The sequence below is a fragment of the Hippopotamus amphibius genome, chromosome 3, assembly GCF_030028045.1.
Source record: "Hippopotamus amphibius kiboko isolate mHipAmp2 chromosome 3, mHipAmp2.hap2, whole genome shotgun sequence".
In the NCBI taxonomy this organism is placed as follows: Eukaryota; Metazoa; Chordata; class Mammalia; order Artiodactyla; family Hippopotamidae; genus Hippopotamus; species Hippopotamus amphibius.
In genome coordinates, this window is record NC_080188.1 from 174323500 (window position 1) to 174342550 (window position 19051).

Below are 19051 nucleotides of genomic sequence, written 5' to 3' on the forward strand. Positions count from 1 at the left end.
CAGCTAATGACCTCACTTGGTATTTTTACGGCCAGGGGCTCCCTCATCCTCCTGCCACTGACACCACACCTCTTGCTGTCACAGCGCCTGTCTTCTCTGTCTTCCCTCCTTATCCATGGGTGCTGGGCCCCTGTTCTTCGCAAAGGCCTACCCGCCTCTTGTGTTGTGACCTCAGACCTTCACGCTTCCTAAGGACTTAATTCCTGCAGTTATCACCACTCCTCTCTGGAATCTTCAGTTTCTCCCTTATTACTTCATTTTCCTAGAAGTATTTAAATATTCTCTGACATCTCCTACCTTAAAATACATGAAAACCTCTCCTGATTCTACTCCTAGTTTCCACTCTATTTCTCATCTCTCATCTATAGCAAAACTCACTGAACGTGTCACTGAATTCCCAATTCTCACTTCCAATCTCTCTTCACCCAGTCAGGCTTCCATCCTGACCACTCCATAGAGATTGCTGCTCAAGGGCACCAGTGGTCTCATGTTGCCAGATCTCATGGTCATCTCTCTGCTGCTTTCATACTTGACCTCTCAGCATCACGGGACAGTTATCTCTTTCCTAAAACTGCTGTCTTCCCTTGGCTTTGGTGACATGCACTTCTGAGGTTTTCCTTCGATCTCAGGGGCCACTGCTTTACTGGTTTCTCTTCTTACACTCAACCTTTAAAATTTAGAAGATTCAAGAATTTAGTCATGCACCTAGAAACTTTCACCTAGGGACTACATACCACTCGCACTACCAAATCCATGCCTCTACCTCTGAGCATCTTTCTAGAACCCAGCTTAGAGAATCCAATAGTCTACCTGGTATCTTTATTTCAATACTTAATAAAGTCCTCCAACTTAATGTGTCTGGAGAGAATTTTTGATTCATTGATGTCCTAGACTTGCTCCTCTCTTAGTCTTTCTCTTTTTGGTAGAAGGTACTGTATCTACCTAGTTGCTCAAGTGAAAAACCTAGAAGTCATCATTAATTCCTCTTTCTCCTTACACACCACTCTATAGCAATCCATCAGCAAGCACCGTGGACTCTACCTTTAAGCACTTTTCAGATCCTTCCTCTACTACCAATGCCCCCAGTTCTCACTTGGACCACTGCAAAACCCCCCAACTACTATTCCTGATTCCACTCTTCCCATGGGGCCAATCTACACCCAAAACTAAAGCGATCCATTGGAAATTTAAATCAAATGACGCTCTTCCCTTTTTTAAAATCCTCCAGTGATTTTCCTTACACTTAAAATAAAACTCAAATGTCTTACTCGATCAACACAATCTTCCATACATTTTTGACCTCTGTTTTATAGCTCTCTCTACTACTCCCTCTGTTATACTCATACTGGTTTATCAAAAATGTCAGCCTCAGCCCCACAGGACTTTTGCCATACCTGTTCCCTAGAATTTAGAGAAATCTTAGGAAGCATCTAATTCAACTCTCTTCTTTTGTAGACAAGCGGACCAAGGACAGAGAAGGGAAATCTCATAGAAAATCAGGGGTGAAGCCAGGGGTGAACCAGTTGCCTTGGTTGCCAGCATGAGGCTCTTTCCATTAGAGCGTGCTGTGCTGGGTCATGGCTACCCTCTGCATACTTCACCAGTGTCTCATCTTGTGGGTTGCAGAGACCTTCACCTTGGTAGAAACATGGATCTTGGATTTGGTTCAGTCTTGGTTGTGATTTTAAGCAGGTTGACCCTAAGCACTATTGTGGGAATTATAGTCCTTGAAAGTTACTATGGAGACATTTGGGATTTTTAACAAAGATCTCATAAATCCAAAATTCCTGGGCAGTATAAGACTCCTTGGGCAAAGAGTCACCATTTTTTGACCTCACGTGGACTGTTTACTAGACAACAGGTCAAGCAATTCCCTTGTCATTCCTTAAGTAGGTCCCTTATTATAGCCTGGTTCCTTTCTCTGCAGTCATTCACAAGTATCTTGGTAGAGAGGATCTTCATTTCAGTCTAGCATAGATCTGTGGCCTCTTCATGCCCTTGTTTTTGCTTGGCTGTCACTCGTTACATGCCACATTGGGGCTCATTCAAGCTGATTTCCTCAGTCCCGCCCTCTTCCACCTCTCTGTTGATTTGCCTATAATCAAAGGTTATTTGTATATCAGATTTACTTCACTGAAAAACAGCCATTGCTTTAAAGAATTTCATATCATGCAATCATATAAATTATTTTGAAAAAATAAGAATGTTTTAAAAATACCCAGGCTTTGTTATAATTTGTGATCACATTTTCCTGCTTTTTCTCTTGTATTCTATATCATTGGCCTGACTTTGGGCTTTAAAAGTCTACACCTCAAATGCAGATCTTGCCTGGGTCTTTGCTGACCTACTATCAACAGAAAGGGTGTTTGCTTTGTTCTGGAATATGTTCAGCATTGTATATGTACTTTCTCTGACCACAGACAGGAAGGAGAAACATCCTTCCTTGTGCAAACTGTCTGAACAGCACCCTCTGACTCTTAGTTGACTACATGTACTTTAGGAGATGGGGTGACATGGAGGTATCTGGGTGTCATTTTACTTTCATGTTGAGGTTCAGTCCCAAATGGCAGAGAACCTCTCCAATCAAATTTTTAAACTTAAAAAATACTAAATAGCAACAACCTGAACTTTATTCTACAGCTCTAAAGATTCCACCAGTTACATTGCTACTCTCTATTTCTTGGCCTTCAGGATGTGCGTGGTTGACCACATCATCTGCTTGAGTAAAGGTTCGTTGGCTGGTGCTGGTCTGGCCATTTATTCCTTACCTGGATAGTCTTTGAGATGTTTGTGAAGATTGGTGTTTTAGCATACCCAATAGCACTAGTAACTTTATATGTTCTTCTTTCATCATATTTACTACCATTGAAATAATGCATTTTCTGCTTCATTTACTTGCCCATCCTGTGAAAGAAGTGCTGGAATCCCCAGGGCGGCTCCTAAACGCTCTAAGCTGTTTGCCCTTATTGCATTTTTTAATGTAGTTGGCACCTCGGAAGCTCTCTCCCATCACTCCAGCTCCATTTCTATGACACATCCTGGACACGGAAACAAACACAGCGAAGAGCGCTCAGGTAGGAGACTCCAACCGTTCCAGGAACTGTCTTAGGTTCTGAACATCCACCAGTGATGGCCACCCCCGAGCTCATGAAACATGCATTCTAGGGGGGACATACAACAAATCCATTGCCAAGTTCTGTTGACTTTACCTCCTCAATATCTCTAACCTGTTAATACTTTATTCAAACTAACATCATCTTTCCCTTTTATGGTTAAAATGAACCCCTCACTATCCTTCCCTCATCCTCTCTTGACTTCTACTCTAATCTCTACACTTTAGAGATCTCATCAATATGTGGATCTTCAATATGTATATCTGATCATGTCACTCCTCCACTTAACACCTTCAAGCACTTTCCAATCACCTTAGGACATAAAAATCCTCAACAAGTCTCTGCATGTTCCCCCACCCTGCCTCTCTCTCTCTAGCTTTGCTCCTCCTCCCTCTCTGGGCTCCAGCCACACTAGACTGCTTTCAGAGTCCCTCAGATCTAGGCTTTGCTCTGTGCTGGGCTCTTCCCTCTTTGCCTCCCTCCCTTTCCCTCCATCCTATCTCTCCACACCTATCTCTGCCTAATTCATCTTCATCTGCAAAGCTCATTTCAGATGCCCCTTCCTCCAGGGGGCCATCCCTGGATCCCCAGACCAGGGCAGATGCCCTTGTTGGGCATACTTTCATGGAAAACTGTAAATTTCTCTTCATCATTTAAAATTAAGTTGTAAAATGTAACATACACAGAGGTGTACATAAAACCCTAAACATAACATTTAATCAATAATAATTATTCAAGTTTCCTATAACCACCTTCTAGCTCAAGTAATAGAACATTACTATCCTAGAACTTCAAGGACACCTCTATATATCTCTTTCTGATCGCAAACCCTTCCCTCCTCCAGAGAAAACTGCTTTCCCTGTTTTCCTGACTTCATGGTCATAATTTACTTACTTTTATCAGGTTTAAAATTTATCAGCTTAATACACCTGAAACTAACACAACATTGTAAATCAACTATACTCCAATAAAAATTTAAAAAAATTAAAAAAAGAACTTATCGGCTTCAATATACATCTATCTGTATTTATAGTTTATATGTCTAATATCAATGTTATCACATTTGATCAAAATATTAAAAATAAAAATATCAAATTTTATATGAACACATCAAGTCTATCAGTTTAGAAATATATACGTGTATATACTGATAACATACACATAGGATTATTTAATTAATATCCAGTTTCCCAGTAGTTGGTAAGCTCCAAAAAATCAGTGCTAGTGTCTATTTTGTTCACTTTGTATTCCCAGAGTCCTGCCCAGTCCGTGGTGCACAGTAAGTCCTCAATAGATATTTGTAGACTAAGTGAATGGAGAGGACCCCCAGGTGGACTCTGGATAAGGGCTGAGCTATTATGAGGGTTCTTATGGGGACTGCTTTTCAGAAAAGGGGCTACAAATTAGACATTAAAGCATCTACTGCATATGAGAAACATGTTCAAAAGCATTCCCCACTCTCCCACCAGAAACTTTAAATAAATGAGAAAGGCAACTGAATAAGCTAGGAATTAGGTTTGTCTGTCTATTTGTACATCTATTTATTTATCTAACTATTCATTTATTAAGCTATCTACCCGAGCATATAATATTATACAATACACACCCATTAAAACATACCAGAAAAATAGGACATCGTAGAAGAGCAGAGTGGGAAAAAAGATAACTGTTTCATAAGCAGACATAAATATTAGCCTCCATTCATGACCTACAGGAATAAACCCTGTCCCTGTCAGCAACTCAGACCAGGAGATGGTGAGAAAATAAACTGTGTCTCAGGGATTTGATTCATGAGGGAGAAAAACCATGGCAGGATCATGGAAACACATGAATTATTCACAATTCAAACTGGGTAAGGGGAGAGAGGAGGAGGGAATGACCAGGAAACACACATCAAGAAAATGAAGCTCTCCATGGCCAGGGAGAAGCCAGGAGGGCAGCAATGGGAGCAGCCTAACACAAGGGCTGAACCAGGAGTGACAGAAGGAGGAAAATCCACTTGCCCTTCACACAGGTGAGCCGAGTATACCTGGCAGGAGTGAAGGTGGCTTTACAGTCCTGGGGTGGGTGAACTGAAGGAGGGTCCCCATCTCTGGACACTAGGGAGTAAGCAGCCTGGCACTCATGACTGAGATGAAAAATAAATCCTGGCGGGAGGTCCACTGCTATCCTGTGATTACAAAGGAAGGGAAAGGCATATCTACTGGGGCGGCAGCCTGGTAGGCAGAGCCAGGGAGTGGGGGTAGGGGTGGTGAAAGTGGGAGCTGAGAGGGGTAAGCGGGTGTAAGGGCTGAGGGGGAAGGGGGCGTCACCTCTTCCCTTCCGTTGTGTGCGAGGAGGGTGCAGAGCTGGGGAGGAAAGACCAGGCTTGTTCCTTAACATAAAGGGAGATTTAGGGCTGCGCTGAAGTGGGACGGAGTCCACCGTGAGTAAGAGACGTCGAGGGCAAGGTGAAGCTGAGCGTCAGGAGCCCAGTACGTGCAGAAGTGGAATGAATGAGACGCTAAGCGATCTTCATTCAGGAATAAGGACTAGGGCTAAACTGCTTCAGGGGAGAGTCAACCAGGTGGCGTGTGGGTGGACCCATTGGGTTTAAAGGCCTGGGTGGGGCGAACACAGCCAGTGCAGGCTTGGTTGTCTGCTAAGCACAGCCCAGTGGGTCTCAATATTGACTGAGCGCTTCCTGTGTGTCAGGCTGGGTGCATGGAAATAGGTCTGCTCTCAAGGAGCTTACATTCTCGCTCAAGGAGACAGATAATAAACATGTAAACAAATAATCAATTAAGAGTATTCTAGATACTGAAAAGTGCCATCTGTGAAAACAATGAAATCGGGTAATGTGTTAGAGACAGCTGGGCTAGTGGGGAGGCTGAGACGGGCGACTGCCCCCACGAAGTGACACTGGAGTTGAGCCATGAAGGGTGAGCCGGAGTCAGGCTTGTGTATGTCTGGAGAAGCATAAAGCAAGGAAGACACGTGCAACCAAGAAGACAGCTCGAAATCCAGCTCACGTGCTTCCCCGAGCCTCAGTTTCCTCAATCTATAAAAAGAGAGGGTTGGGCTGGCTGATGGCTAAGTCCAACTCCATGTGGCATAGGGTCTCAGGAAGTCTTTATGGAAAAGGTGGAACTTGACCTGGATCTTGAAAAAAGAGTCTCAAAGAAGTGCTAGTGAGGTCATTTAAACCAGTGCTAAAGGTTCACAGTTTTCTAGAACCTCTAATGATAGCAAAGAGGAATATGTGCTTTCCCTCTGATTGATACATGCTCCTCCTTCCTCCAAGCCATGCTCAAAGTCCACTACCTCCGGAAGCTTTGTGGAAACTAAAATCTATCACTTCCTATTTCCATTGCAAAATACCTCTTCTGGCCACGTATCTCATTATATCTTTTAAAATAATTAATAGGGCTACCAGTCTATTTATACATCTACTTCCTCTTTGTTTTTAAATGCCTTGTTATTGTCTGAGCCCAAGCACCATGTCTGGCTTGGGCAGGTGTTCTGTGGAGGCTGAAAGACAATGACTTGTGAATGGGAGGTGGATTAGCCTGTCCAGGCTGCAGTAAAAAAATGGCCTAACTGACAGGTATTTATGTCACAGTTTTGGAGGCTGGATGTCCAATATCAAGGTGCTGGCTGATTCAATTCCTGGTGGAGACTCTTTTCCTGTATTAGAGATAGCTATATTCCTCTATGTCCTCACATGGAGGGAAGAGAGAGACAGCTCTGGTCTCTCTTCCTCTTATAAGGACACTAATCTTGTGGATCAGGCCCCACCCTTCTGACTTCATTTAACCCTAATTAATGCCATAGGCCCAGTCTCCAAATACAGTCACACTGGGGGCTGGGGCTACAATGTATGAATTTGGAGGTGGCACAATTTAGTCCAAAACTGTAGGTGAGGATGTGAGTGAGAAAACTCTAGAAAAAGCCCAAATCTCTCTTCTGGGGCAGAAATGCGTTACTCAGCAAGGTGGTTCTGGAAAGGACCTCGCATCCCTGCCTCTCCATGAACTATTGCCCTTTGTTAAGGCTGGGGCATCTTCAGCAGTATTTTTTTCCTATGATCTTTTAGAAATGAAAAGATTTAGAAGGAAAACACATTTGACTGCACTGGGGTCCACAGTGGGGAAAATAAGGAGAATCAGATTCTGTCTGCTCACTACTTTTAATAATGGGGGGGGGGTGTTGGGAGAGTAGGAGAGGAAGGAAAAGTTGGTCTGTATCCCAGAAAAGATCATTCCCATCACAGCTTTTCTAATAAGGGATGCTAGGGCTTAGACATCTTTGCTGCAAGACTCATCATTCCAGATGAGCGGCCAGGGACCAGGCAAGAACAGCAAGATTAATGAACACATTTTTGAATACTTGCTTCGTTGCAGGACTATTCTAAGTGCTTTCCATGTATTAACTTATTGCATCCTCATATCGGTTGATGGGAAAACCAAGGGAGGTGAAGTAACCTATGTACATTCTCACAGCTGGTAATGATGGCTGTGACCCTTAGATTTGTATTTTGCAGGCAAGACCCTAACCACTGCACCATGTTGCCTCTGCTGTTGAGCGGACCTTCCAATGGGAGTGCTGCAGAGGAGGGTGTCTGAGGACCTCTGCCAGGCAACAGTAGCCTGGCCTTTTAGACCTTGATATACCCCTGTCTGCAGCCCAAGAGGTAGGTTACAGCCCAGGCGGAGCTACCACCTTGTCTGATGCTTGGAGTGCTAGGCAGGTGAGCTGGTGTATGCCCCACATCCTCCCCTCTTGGGCTTTTCCTCACCCAAGCTTCTGTAGGGTGGAGGCCAAAGACGAGGAGGGACATGGGACTAGAGGAGAATGGAGAGAGATACACAGGGAGAGAGAGCACAGGGAAAGGAGGCCACAGAAAGGCCTGGGTGGCCACAGCAACAACTACAGACTCCCATGACCTCCTTATCTGCAAATGGGCAGGCCACATGCCTCAAGGAGAGGGGCAAATACATGTCCCTGAGAGTAAAATTCAGAGAAGCCCTTGGTCAGGGATATTCCTCTTGCCAAGCACCCTGAGATGGTGATGGAAATGGAGACATATACTTTGTTGTTGGGGTGATGGTTGCATCCTGAAGATGCGCTAGACAGACTCAGGAGACCTGAATTCTAGACCTAACTTGGCCCTGAACAACCTATGTAACCTTGGACAAATCATAATCTCCCTGGGCTTCAGTTTAAATGAAGCAGCCATGTGACAGATTTCCAAGCCCCTTCTAAGTCTTACAAGGTTCTGGGTTTGTCTGAACCCTCTGGTACTGGAGTCTCAGTTCATCATCTTATTCAGGATGGGATGAGAGTGTTAATGGACCCATCAAGAGGAGAAGAACAGTGTCCGTGACTTTGTTAAGCTCCCAGGCCAACTTAGTTTAGTAAACTGCCCGGCCTTGGAAAACTGCCCCCAGTGACCAGCACGGTGGGCTCTGTCTGCTTTGTGCCTTGCCATTGCCCAGCTGTGACCTTGGCCACCTCATCCCCCATCTAGGCCTTTAGTTCCTCCACTTCAAAGGGGCAGGCTACCTGCCTTACTCTCCTGGGTTTTATGGGATGAATAGGATAATGTTTTCTAATTACTTAGTGCTCCTTGGAGTGCAAGTGCTGTGAGTCAGGATAAAGGACTCATCTAATCTAGTTGCTCTCAGAGATTATTCATCCAGAAACATAAATGAGCATTTAGATGAGCATGGAGGCTGGGGAATGCAGGCCAGAGAGGACGGTGGCAGAAGGGTGGCTGGGGAGGGGCTGGGGCAGGGTGCCGGGGGTAGCTAGGCAGATGCCCCTGCTCTGCCTGATGTCTTGTTTGATCCATGATCTCAGGCTCCTTGAACTTCCACTTCTTTTTTTTTGCTCCAGAATTTCCCAGGCCCATGCTCCTCTCTGGCAAAATATATTTTGTTAATTCATTAGGTGGCTGTCCTAGAAGGGACCAGCTGCTACACAGAGATGATAGGCACCTTTGGTACTTACCAGACAGAACTCTCGGCCATGCATTACAGAGGGTTGTAGACAGGATCTCAAGGCCAAGGCCTTGTCCCTGGAGTGCTGGCTCTGAGAATGTTTGCTGGGGAAGCTGGCTTTCTTGATTATGCAGGTAACCATGAGAGGGCAGCACCCTTCATTAGCTCTTTGTGTGTGTGTGTGTGTGTGTGTGTGTGTGTGTGTGTGTGTGTGTGTGTGTGTGTGGTGTGCACTCCCTTGCGTTCACTCATGAGCTCAGCCGCATGAAGACAGTGAAACTGTGACATCCATGCTCTTGGATTTGACACCTGACAAAAAGGTTTAAATGTCACAGCAAGGGCCTGTGACAAGGGTAGTTAGGAAAGCAGATGTCGCTGTGTTTGACTACACCGTAGGAGGTGCTGGGCCCATGACCCTAAGTGTCACACTTCTTAGTGAATTGATTTTCTAATTTGGAATTATTTTTAGGAAGAGTAAAAAAGTCTCTGATAAAAATCCAAATAGCATATTCATTCCTTTATTCAACATTCACTTATGAAATAGTTAATTTTTCCAAGCCACATGAGTAACATGAAAGGCAAACATTGTTATTATAAATTAACAATAATAATTATTAGCGCTTCCATGAAATGGACAGGAACCATGACCACTTTTCTGCAGAGTAGGAAACTGAGATTTTAAATAACCTATCCAGACTTTCATAGCCAAAGCTTTACTCATGAGGTGTCAGAATGCAAACTTAGCTTTTCTGGTTCCGAGTCAGATACTCCAAGGAGTGGTTTGGGTCTTTCAAGGAGTTGACAGATAAAGAGGATATGATAAGACTGTAGACCATAGCACAAGGAAGACCAGGGTGTGTGTCATGAGTAGTGTATGAGTAAATCCTGTAGGAATTCTGGGGAGAGATCCGGAGAGTTTCCATAGAAGTGATGTTTGGATTGAGCCTGGAAGGACAGGGAGCATTTCCATAATTGAAGGGAAAAGTTGAGGTCCCCTTAGGCAGAAGGAATGGTGTGGCTTCATTACGGAGGAAAGAATGGACAGAGGGTGATTGTGCATAGCAAACAGTCCAGGTTGGCAGGAGCAGCGGTCCTCAACCCTGGCTGTATATCAGAGTCACTGTGGTAGCCTTTCAAATGGCACGCATTTGCGCCCCACGTCCAGCCATGCGGGTTTAATTGGTTTTAGTCTTTGGTCTCATCATTGCCGTTTTCTAAAAGCTCCCTGGGTGATTCTATTTTGCAGCTTGGATTGAGACCCATGGGCACAAAGGAAGGACTAGGGGATTCCAAATAGAGGCTATCACAAGCACCCAGTGTCAATATAAACAGGCTCTGAAGGAAGGTGGTGACAATGGGAAAAGAATAGGAGAGATGGGAGAGAGTTCCTTGAAAGGCAATGCCTCTAGGTTTGATTGCCCAAGGGATGGTATAAGTCAGGATGACTGAGCTTGGAGCCTGGGTGCCATTCACAAGACTGAGAGTTATAGGACGGAAAACAGTGAGGTTGGGGTAGACAGAATGTGGGAGGAGGATATTTTTACTTTTAGATAGCTCAAGTTTAAGGGTAGTAATTACTGGCCTATCAGACAGGAACGCTGAGCTAGAGCCATGTGAGTGTGAACCCTGGGCACAGACCTGGATACTGGGGAATCTTGAGAAGCATGAGTGGTGGTTGAGATGGAGGGAGTGAACGAGCTTGAAGAGAAAACAGAGAGAGAGAAGAGCGGAGGGCTCAGCTGGGAACGCCTACGTGTGGCAGGCAGAAGGACAGAGAGAAGCTTAGAAGCCATTCCTAAATGGAGAATTGTTCCATTTGCATTAGCCAGTGTCTGGGTGGGGTGGGCTGATGGGCAACAGAGTCATTTTTCATGGGCCTAGCTGCCTGCGACTCGAAAATTGATCAGCTGAGTCAATAGCTCCGTGCTCAGACTCAAAACCCTGGCTGATGTGTGTGCAGGAAGTAGGGCAGTTACAGCCCAGTTTTTTTCTCACGAGAAGCACAGCCTGCTCAGGGATCTAGCAGAGCAGCTGAGCTCGCTTTGCCACCATCCTTGGCCTCTAAACCCCAGTAGCATGAAGGAGGAATCAACTCCAGGCCCACACAGGTTGTGAATTCATAAATAAAGAAGCCCTTTATTCTGAGCCATCCTAAAGATGAATCCCTGTTTTCCTGAGGGAGACAATTCCATCAGCCCTGGCTGTTTTAAGGGGATCCCATGAGAGCAGTTCTTATCCCAGCATCATCCTATGGGACCAACAAATTCCCTGGAAGGAAGCCTGAGGATTTCCCTGAGATCCATCCTTTGAGGATGGATAAACCCTGGCAGCAGAGATGAGAAAGGCAGTAATCAGGAGCATGTCAGCCTTAAGGGCCTTGGGGCCAGGGAACAGGACCCTAAGTCTAGGCAGATGGCCTATCAGGCTTTGTCTGGAAGACAACAGAGGGACACCTTTGGGAAGAGCTGAGGCGGTGAGAAGAAAGGAATGAGTATGCCATGGAGGGAGGAAGAACATTATAGCATCTATGGGCCCCTCATGACCTAAAAAGAGTTTGGGGAAGCCTTTGTGGGTGGCATGAAGCCTGAGGGGTCATGGAGTGGGTACCAAGAACACTGTCCCACCTCCCCATCAGCCTAGCCGAGCAAACATACACCAGCATGATTTTAAAGCAATGCTTCCCATCTTTTAATGTGGGCATCTTGTTAAGCACAGCATCTGATTCAGTATTTCTGTGTTGGGGCTTGAGCATCTATATCACTAACATTTTCCCAGAGGATGCTGAAGACACTGGTCCACGGACTACACTTTGAATAGCAAGGTCTTAGAAGCAGTTGACTGAATAAAAGCCAGGGAGAGAGAAAAAGGGTTGGCTTTCTGTCCAACCATGCCCCACCACTGGCTCTGCCCCCGCTCCCACCTGCCCTTTTGGGACTGCCTCCGGCAGCACCGACCAAGAAAAGACACTTGGGAAGGGGGTGGCAGGAAGGTAGACTGGTGATTTCAGCCTCCACCCAGGCTGAGTCACAGACTCCAGACTCCAGCCTCTTATCACTGTGCACATTACCCAGGGCCCGACTGTTTCAGTTTATTGGCTCCTGAGGCTCCCGGCTCAGGCAGAGTAATTACAGTTGAGGCCCTGATGAATTGGGGGCCAGTAATTAAAGTGCCTATTGATTTTCTACTTAGGAGTTCCCTGTAGCTGGAAACAAAAGTCAGGAGGGGAGTGAGATAAACAATCTGGGCAAGATATTTCGAAACAGGGGATTGTTCAGGGTGCATTAGCTGGGCCTGCAGTCACCAAGGAGGGGCTGTGGGGTAGTCATTTATCACTGGCCCATCTGCCTAGAATTTGAGAATTGATCTTGCAGTCAATATGTTTCTGGGCCATAGTGCCAGCAGAATACAGGGAAGGAGGGCTGTCTTCCACAAAGAGTTCATCTTTAGCTCTCCAAACCATGAATCTGTCTTGTTTTGCTGCTTCATTTGGCTTATTTTAATTATGAATTGAAGCAACTGCCTCATGTCCATCATCTGCCTCCGTCGGGCAACAATGGGCTTTCTATCGCTGGAAGTTTGGCTTCTGGTGGCATCTGAGGCCAGACACCGGAAAACATGGGCTGGGGAGAGAGGAGATGAAGGGAAAAGGAAGGTCACAGACGAAGGGCTGAGGGGAAGGACTGGGTCTGGAAAGGGACTGGATACTAAGAGGGTCCTGGAGGCTGACAGGGGCTTGGAAGGTGGGAGGAGTCTCAAAGAGAGAACCAAGCCAGCCATTGGAGAAAAGAAACTATACAAGCAGAGGACACGGCAGAACCTGGAGAGAAGATGGGAGAGAAGGGCCATGAGAGAGGGAAAAAGGGAGGCCCACCCTGTGTGACAGTCTCCAGGTCCATCCACGTCTCTGCAAATGGCACGATTTCATTCCTTTTTATGGCTGAGTAATATTTCATTATATATATCTGCCACATCTTCTTTATCCAGGTGCTCTGCTGATGGACATTTAGGTGGCTTCCATGTCCTGGCTGTTGTAAATAGTGCTGTGGTACAGATGAACCTATTTGCAAAGCAGAAATAGAGACACAGGCGTAGAGAACAAATGTATGGACATCGGGGGTGGGGATGGAAGGGTGGCGTGGATTGGGAGATTGGGATTGACATATATACACTACTACATGTAACACAGATAACTAACGAGAACCTGCTATATAGCACAGGAAACTCTCCTCAGTGCTCCGTGGTGACCTACGTGGGAAGGAAATCCAAGAAAGAGGGCATATATGTATCCTATAGCTGATTCACTTTGCTGTACAGCAGAAACTAACACAACATTGTAAAGCATATACACCAATAAAAATTAAAAAAAAAAAAGAAAGAGAGGCCCAGACGTCAAAGGGAGAGAGAGAGGCACATGAAACAGGAAGAGGGTTTTTGGTAGAAACGTAAGGCACATCTAAGCCTTATTTAAAGATTGCTTAAGTTATTTTGGGGCATTTAACTCTTATTTCATCTTCCTTTCACCGAGCTAATGTGAAGTGTGAAAGAGAAACGAATGAGAAGAAGGCCTAACTGGCAATTTTATTTTAGTCAGCTCCGGGAGCTCTCTCTTCCTCCTCTCAGGCTGGGTCACTGGATCAGGGACCAGATTCTTTTGTTTCTCAGAAAAATGTCGCTCTTCCCCCCAGCCTGTTCCTTTTGCTCCGTCTTTACTGCTGCAGCTGCTTTGGCTGCATCATGTTGATGAAGTGAGATTAGGATCTGGGTTTTGAGAATGATTGAAGCTGGGTGAAGAGAAGCATTCTAGGCTAATGCGTGTTGGAACACAATTACCCATTATCCCAGTCAGGGCAGACAGCGGGGTGGTGGGCAGTTGTGAGTAGTGGAGAAGTACGTGGGCTGTTACTTGTTATAAGATGGATTTTTAAGAAAAAATTCTATAGAAACACTGAATGGATGTATTCAGCGTATTCTACCTCATTGCACAATGTGCTTGCGTTGAAAAAAAATTCTGCCCAATAAATGGCCCAAGGGGGAGTGGGGCTGAGAGTGTGGTTTCTTGTGTTAATCAGCTGCTGTGTATAGATGGTTGTACAGTGCACTGCACACAGAGGACCCTGTCCTGCCCTCACAAAGCACAGAGGACTACAGGGCTTGAGCCTTGTGTGTAACCACATTTATCGGACTCAAATCTCAATGGCTCCCTCGCCTGCAAAGTTAAGTTCCAAAGCCTCGCAGGAAAGACCTTCCCTGGTTGATCCCAGCCTGTCCCAGCATCATCCCCCTGCTTCCTGATGAGCCCTTTCTGCATCAGCCTGTGAGGTCCGACCATCCTCCTGTGTGCCCCTCCTGTGTGAGCAAGTGACACCACCCTTCCCCCAGCCCCCTGGCCAGAAGTCCATGGACACCATGGATTTTTCCTTCCTGTCCCTAATTCATTGGGTTTCCAAGCCTTGTCATACTACCTGGTTACTCTTAGACACCGTTCCCTCCTTCCCATCTCTACAACCCCAGCCTGAGTTCACTCCCACATCACCTATTTTTTGGCTGTTGTAATGGCCCCCTTAATGCTCTCATTCCACCCCGTTTTATCTTCTGTGCTATCCTCTGAGCAATGTATCCAAAATAAATACCTGACAATGTTATTCTCAATTTTTAATGGCTACTTACTGCCTGCAGAATAAAGTTCTTTCCAGCTGTGAGAGCTTGGGCAAGATATGCAAGTTCCCTAAGCCTAAGAGTCCCATCTGCAAAACGGGGATTGTCAAGGTTGCCTCCTGGGGCCATTGTGAGAAGTAAATGAGATGATGTGAGTGATGTGAGCACACAGCTGGGCACGCAAATTACCAATAGTGGGAGGAGGAGATGGTGGTGATGGAGGGAAGAAGAGGAGATGGGTTGCATTGGTATTACTGTGGAGGAAAGTCTTTATGATTTGGACCCAAATTTATGTTTCCAGCTTTGACTTTTCCCCCTAAACTCCAGATTTATTTATTTATTTGTTTAATTTATTCATTCATTCATTTATTTATTGGCTGTGTTGGGTCTTCGTTGCTGCACACGGGCTTTGTCTAGTTGTGGCGAGCAGTGGCTACTCTTCATTGTGGTATGCGGGCTCCCCATGGCTTCTCTTGTTGCGGAGCATGGGCTCTAGGTGCATGTGCTTCAGTAGTTGCGGCACATGGGCTCAATCGTTGTGGCTCACGGGCTCTAAAGTGCAGAATGAATAATTGTGGCACATGGGCTTAGTTGCTCTGCGGCATGTGGGATCTTCCTGGAGCAGGGATCGAACCTGTGTCCCCTGCATTGGCAGGCAGATTCTTAACCACTGTGGAAGTCCCTAAACTCCAGATTTAGATGTGCGTGTGTGTTTATGTGTATGTGTCTAACGGACGTCACAAATCTAACAAGTTCACAATCAAACTCCTCATAATCTACCTCCCAGTATATGCTCCATCCTCAGTGTTTCCCAACTCAGAAAATGATGATTCCGTCCTTTCAGTAGCTCAGTGCAGAAGCCTTGGTGGCTCTCTTTCTCATATCCTCCACATCCAACCCATCAGTAAATCCTGTTGTCTGTATCTTCAGAACCTGTCCAGAATCCATCCCCTCTCACCGCCTCTGTTGCTCGAACTCTAGTCCCAGCCACCATCTTCCCGCCTGGGTTGTGGAAACGGCCTCTTCCCAAGCCCTCCCGCTCCAGCCCCGACCCCTTCATGATGTACTCCCTTCACAGCAGCCAGAGGGCTGCTTTCACAACAGAGCTGGAATTCCTCTGCTGCACCCAAACCTTCCAGTGGGGCCATTCTAAGGCACGTCTCAATCTGACCCTTCACCCCTAACTTCATCTCCTAGTGCCCTGGCCCCGGCTCACTCTGTTCCAGCCAAACTGGCCTCCTTCCTGTTTCTCCAGGGTGTCAGGCAAGCTCCCACCCAGGCTTTTGCACTGGTCATTTCTCCTTTTGCCTGAAACCCTCCCCAAATATCACATGTCTCATTCTCATCTCCTCCAAGTCCTTGGCTCAAATGACACCTTCTTTATGACACCTGCTCTGGCAGCCTTATATAAAATTGCAACCTGTACCCCATCACTCTCAATCTGCCTTACTTGGTTCTCTTTTCTACACAGCACTTAACACTTTCTAATAGAGTATGCAATCTACTTATTTATTATTAAAAGAAAAAAGTATCTCCTTCCTGTAGCATGTAAGTTCCATGAAAGCATTGATTTTTGTCTAATTTGTTCACTGTTTCACTCAGTATATAGAATAGTGTCTAGCACATAGTAGACGCTCAACAAATCTTATTGAATGAGCTGTGCCATTCATACCACCCTCCAGCACCAGTATTCTATTCCAAGGAGCTCTCTTTCGCGCACATTGGGACCTTTGTTTATATCCATTTCTTTAGGACTGCAAGTTCCATTACCCCTCCAGAGCTGGCTCACAGTACTACAGACAAGTGTATAAATATATTGATACACTGGTTGTAAGTAACTTGTAAAATTAAAGATGCAAACAGAATTTTCTTTCCTAAAGTTCCTTCCAGGTGGACTAAGGCTCCATTTGTCTGAAATGGTTGGCTGGCCACTGAAACACTTCCCTCTCAAGGGCCGAAGCGTGCCCCCGTTACCTCCCCACCAAGTCCACAGTTCATTTGTTTACTGACGTCACAGCAACAGATCTTGAAGCCTGGGGGAAACCAGTGTCAGAGGCGGACATCTGTCTTTGAGCCCTGAGGCAAGTCCTTTTATTCACGGCAGTGAATCCCTTCAGCATCCCCTATAGGATGTAAGAGATGGAAAAGTGGAGGATAAGAAAGTTAAATGACTTATGCAGGGTCACATGCTGTATATCATCGTTGATGGAGAGAAGAAGAAATAGAGGACAGTGGCAAAGCTATGTCTGCGTCGTCTGAGGGCATCTTACGGAAGGGCTGTGCCCCAGGAGGGAGTGATTATACCTTATTTGGCAGGGAATGGAGAAACACTGAAGATTTTGAGGAGAAAAGTAACATGACAGAGTCAAAGCTTTAAGAAAATTAGTTTGGCCATGATAAGAAAGGTAAATTGGGGATTTCCCTGGCGGTCCAGTGGTTGAGACACTGTGCTTCTGCTGCAGGGGGCACGGATTTGATCCCTGATCGGGGAACTAAGATCCTGCATGCCTTGTGGTTTGGCAAAAAAAAAAAAGGAAAGGTAAGTAAGAGGGAGAGCATCTGAGACCAGACCATTGCTGTGGTCTTTAAGAAGTGCTAGGGCCTGAACTTGGAGTGAGGAATGCAAAGAGGTGCCCCTGCTCTAGGGTGAAAGACCTGCTATAGCTAAATGATGGTTTAGAGGGCTGGGTAATGGGCGGGTCTCAGGAGGGCTGCCTGGAGGGCTCTGCACTAAGGCCTCTTCATTTATCACCCTGCGCACTCTCCCAGCGGGGGTCTCAGCCATTCCCATGACTTCAGCCTTCAGCCTTATTTCCGCAGCTCCCACGTGGGTCACTCTAGCTTGGATCGGCCCCTGACCAGTGCACATTTCCTAAGCAGCTCCCTGAGAGACCTGACAGAGACCTCCTGCTCAGCAGGTACAGGACTGACCTCACCATCGCCACCCCTTCCAGCCCATGGCTCAGGGAAGGCTGTCCAGCCGGGAGCTGAGAAGTCATTCTGCATCCCTTCCTTCCCATCTCCATTCACTCACCAAGTCCTGCCAGTCATGCCTTATACGTCTATGAAATCTATGCACTTCTTTGTCTCTCCTGCCACTGCTGGAGGCCTGGCAACCACTCTCTCTTCCCTAGACAATTGCAGGAAACTCCCGTGATCTTCCTACTCTCGACCACCTTCAGTCCATTCACTCTAGTGACGTGTTGTTTGTTTATTTATTATTTTAAAGACTATTTATTTATTTATTCATTTTTGACTGCATTGGGTCTTCTTTGCTGCACGTGGGCTTTCTCTAGTTGCAGCGAGCAGGGCTGCTCTTCCTTGCGGTGCTCAGGCTTCTCACTGTGGTGGCTTCTCTTGTTGCATAGCACTACTGGCTCTAGGCGCTTGGGCTTCAGTACTTGCAGCACAGTGGGCTCAGTAGTTGTGGCTCGCGGGCCCCAGAGCAAGGCTCAGTAGTTATGGCGTACAGGCTTAGTTGCTACGCGGCATATGGGATCTTCTCCGACCAGGGATTGAACCTGTGTCCCCTGCATTGGCAGGTGGATTCATAACCACTGAGCCTATTTATTTTTAATATAGCCCGAGAGATCTTTGAACAATGCAAACCTAGTCAAGAATTCCGTTTTCTTTCTTGCTCTTAAAACCCAATGATTTGAATTTTCTTCCTAAAAATTAAGAACACAACAAAATAGTTCATTAAAGGTGTTAGTTAGCCCAGGTTTTACTCTTGGTTATCTCTCGCCTCATAATTAGAGCAGGGAAGTGTGGTTTGGAGGGAGGAAGCTCTAGGTGGCAGATCATCGCCCCTCCTGCCTAACCCCAGGAGGGCACACGGAAGGCACTACTGCCAGGAGACCCTGTCCTTACAGTGGGAGCTGAGCATAGACAGGGTGGAGGTGGACCTGCCTTGAGGCCAAAGCAGGTCCCACCGTGTGCCCAGGGCAGGGGCCTGTGCCCACAGGTCTGCTTGAAATGGCCTTTCCATGTTGCTGACTCTTGGTAAATGGAAAATAATGTTATGCTCTGCTAACATTTTCCCGGCATTACTGCATTAAATAAGATGGAAAATTATACTGAGGTTTAAAAAAAATCAACAACAAAAAACGCAAAAATGCATGCAGGGCTCTTTGTACCTGTTCCTAGTCATTAAAAATGTTTCTGAAGTGCTAAATTTATCATTAATTGCACAGTTAATTCATTATGGAGCACTATTTTTTTCCCTTACAAACCACAAACTAAAGTGAACCCGACCAATTACTTGAAGTCTTAGAGATATCACAAAAGGAATGACTTAATTTA